The sequence below is a fragment of the Gossypium hirsutum genome, chromosome D11 (genome assembly GCF_007990345.1).
Source record: "Gossypium hirsutum isolate 1008001.06 chromosome D11, Gossypium_hirsutum_v2.1, whole genome shotgun sequence".
Taxonomy (NCBI): Eukaryota; Viridiplantae; Streptophyta; class Magnoliopsida; order Malvales; family Malvaceae; genus Gossypium; species Gossypium hirsutum.
In genome coordinates, this window is record NC_053447.1 from 38,073,052 (window position 1) to 38,076,697 (window position 3,646).

Below are 3,646 nucleotides of genomic sequence, written 5' to 3' on the forward strand. Positions count from 1 at the left end.
TCTTCCACCTGACTCGCCAACATAACAATTGTATCTATATTAAAAACATCGACTGCCTTAGTAGGCTTTGTTCTCATAACGTTCCACTGATAGTTATTTAGTGCCATCTCCTCAATAAATTCTTGGGTTGTCTCAAGTATTTTATTATTTAGGGTTCCACCAGTTGCTACATCAATTATATGCCTAGTCGTGGGATTCAAACCATTGAAAAATGTTTGTACTTGAAGCCACAAAGTTAATCCATGATGAGGACACCTCAGAAGGTCTTTAAATCGCTCCCATGCAACATACAGTGTCTCAAGCTCAAATTGAGCAAAAGAAGAGATGTCATTCCTCAACTTAGTTATTTTGGCTAGTGGAATATACTTCAATTGAAAATTTTCAGTCATTTGAGCCCATGCTGTGATGGACCCCCATGGAAGTGAATTCAACCACTGTTTCGTCTTATTCTTCAAAGAGAATGGGAACAACCGTAAGCGTATGGTATCATTAGTAACGTCATTGATCTTAAATGTGTCACGGATCTCTAGAAAGTTAGTTAAATGAGCATTCAGATCTTCATCTTGTTGGATCGCCGGCACCCCTATGGCGCAAGGGAAAAATAATAATTCGGTGATCCCAACCAGGAATCCATGTGTGAGGAACGAATCGGGGTGAAAAGGTTGCGAAATTACCTAATGTTTATTCAGAGTAGACAACAACGCCTCAACAACGAGTAGTCTGATCTGCTGTCGAACCAAGCCGCAATCTATTGTGATCCCGGCCTCTACGTAATCCACCCAGTTGACTACGAACAGAAGAAATCCCCAAAACAGTTTTGAAAGTGATTTTTCTTTGACGGCTGCTAGACCCAAGCAAAGGAAAAACGGGATCCTTATAAATCTTTTATTTTTAGGGTTTTTAGGAAATAAATAAATATAATAATATTTTAAACCGAAAATTATAAATACATTAATTATAATATAATTTAGGTAAACCATATATTTATTTGAATTCATATGCTAACCAAATTCATGTCCTCATTATGGGTACAACAACATTGTACATAATGTGTTGGAAATTTGATTACCGAATTAAACTAATTCTATAATTAATTTAATTCAAGCGACCCCCAAAAATAATACCAACTATGGCTTATTCTGTTCATTTCAACTATAGGGTGTGACCCTGTAGGTTCCTGTAACGTTAGCAGTAATACTGGAACGATTCCAATGTTACAAACAATGAGTGGCATCTAGAAATGCATCATTGCTACCTAAGTCACAAGAGATCATGATTCGACATAACCTTTTATGATTAACCTTTTATGCAATAATCCTTAAGTCCTTTATCTCTGGATTGGACACAAGTCATGGAATAGTCACACTTGCATATGTTGTTCTCTAACACACATATTCATGCATCGATTTTGACATCCAATATCAATGACAACTCTTTATCATCAATCAACTGAATGTTAGTCTTAATGCATTATCGTTGTCCTATCCAACAATAATACTTGACTATGGATCTTTTAAGAATAATCATATTATTCTCAGGACATTATTATAAAATAGTTTATTTATACACACAGAAAAAAAACTGAAATAATAATGGTAACGCCTTATATTAATAAACATGATAAATCAAGTATGTTATTACAACCATCTCATGATTGATCTTTGGGCATACTCTAACACATCTTGCAACCCATCAAACTAAACATACTATTGTACCATCTGAATTGTGTTCGGCTTAATCTCAAAATTATTTACAACAATAGTCGGTTTAACAATACTCGATTCAGCCCCAATCAGAGTGGGCTTAGCATAGTCATACATAATCTAAAGATCAAGACGTACAGGAAGTTTCGAATTAATAGGATTATTATCCATCTGTACAGTAATGTCCTTTCGTCTAATAAAATATGTTGACCTTGACTTGCTTCTTTAACCTCCTTCCGATTTTTGCGAGCAGTTTTTTCGATCTCATTGTAAAAAATTAACAATTCCAACCGATTGCCTTTAGTCATAAACCAAAAGAACCTATAAGAACCAAATAAAAGAAAAATTAAAATGTAAAAATTAAATTTAAAACAATAAAAATAAAAATAAAAATGGCTAAATTAATAGAAATAAAGTTTTCCTCATATTCTAGTCCCTGGCAACGGCGCCAAAAACATGATGCATCGTGAAACTAACTAAAAGTTTGATTAAGTCAAGTGCACCTATCAATTAATAGTATAGCTACGATGAGCAAATATATCATTCCCACGAAGACTAGAAGTACTAGCAATTATCGCCTTTCTATTAGTTAACCGAATAATTCAAGTGATTGATTAAAAACTAAAATTAACTAAATTAATTAACTAACGAATACGACAAAGAACAAAAAATGAAAATAATTGATTAATAACCAAGAAGCAAAACAATATCCAAGAAAGAATTCACCTAGATTTCATCTATCACTATCAATCTAAATTATGCAATTTCTTTACTTAGTATCTTAATCCGTAGAAATCCCTAAATTATGCTAATATCCCTTTCGAGCATAAGAGCAACTGACTCTAGGTTGATTAATTAAATTTTTTTCTAATTAAAACTCCTATTATCGCATTAACTCGTTCTATGCATTCCCCTATTAGATTTGACTCTAATTCGGTAGATTTATGTCGTCCTATTTCTAGGATTGCATGCAACTCCACCGATTTAAGTATATCAAATATGGATTAATAATCTAGAACTATTAAACCAAGAATTAAACACATATAATTGAGAACAAGAAACTTAATATTTATTGCATAAAATAAAAATCAAACAACAAAATACATCATAGGTTCATCTCCCTAGGTATTTAGAAAATTGGTTCATGCTTGAAAATAAAAGCATCCAAGATATAGTATAACCGAAAAAAAATAAACTCATGATAATCTCTAAGGATTTAACTGAGGATCTTCAATCTTGACGAAAATCTCCTTCAGAGTCGGATTCAATGGTGTTTTTCGAGTTGTTTTCTTGAATATTCTATGACGGTCCCACCTGTCTTCTTATTTTTGTCATATATACATTTTAGAATGTTAGAAAAACCTAAAAATTGTGATTTTTTGTTGTGTGGTATGCAATTCCATGAAATCAACACGGCCTACCACATAATCGTGTGGCTCTTGTAGCTTGCTCCAATTTTTTTATTTTCGTTCGTTTTTTACTCCCAAGTGCTCCATTAAGCATCATCAAAACATAAATTAAAACATAAATTTAAAGAATTAGAGGTATAAAATTTACCATTAACATAGAATTAACATAGAATAATTCAGATGGTGTTATACGGTAGTGCTGTGCTGGTGACAACTACAAGGTTGAATTGAATATTTGTCCAAGTTTAACAATGACCCTATCAATGATAGGAAAGTCGAACGTGGATGAGTAATGAATACTCCAGAATTAAGATGTAGGTACTTTGAAAGGTGACCTGATTGAGAAAGGGTGCAATGCTATTTATTCATATTTTAATCTTTTAGATCTCTCTGGCTGAATGGTAAAAAAGGATTATTAAGTTTCACCAGAAAACCAAGGAGATGGAGTTAATTTCTAATACTTCAATCAGAGATATAACCGAGCAGTTGCAGGGCAGGACTAACAGAAATATAAGAGATGGTGGATTGAACATA

At 32.9% G+C, this 3,646-nt stretch overlaps 1 non-coding gene across 1 annotated transcript; it reads left to right on the top strand.

The window, feature by feature from the left end:
• Positions 1 to 237: 237 nt before the first annotated feature.
• Positions 238 to 341, top strand: LOC121223958 (small nucleolar RNA R71). The gene has a single exon (XR_005921423.1). It is a non-coding gene; the product is annotated as a small nucleolar RNA R71 (small nucleolar RNA).
• Positions 342 to 3,646: the final 3,305 nt, after the last annotated feature.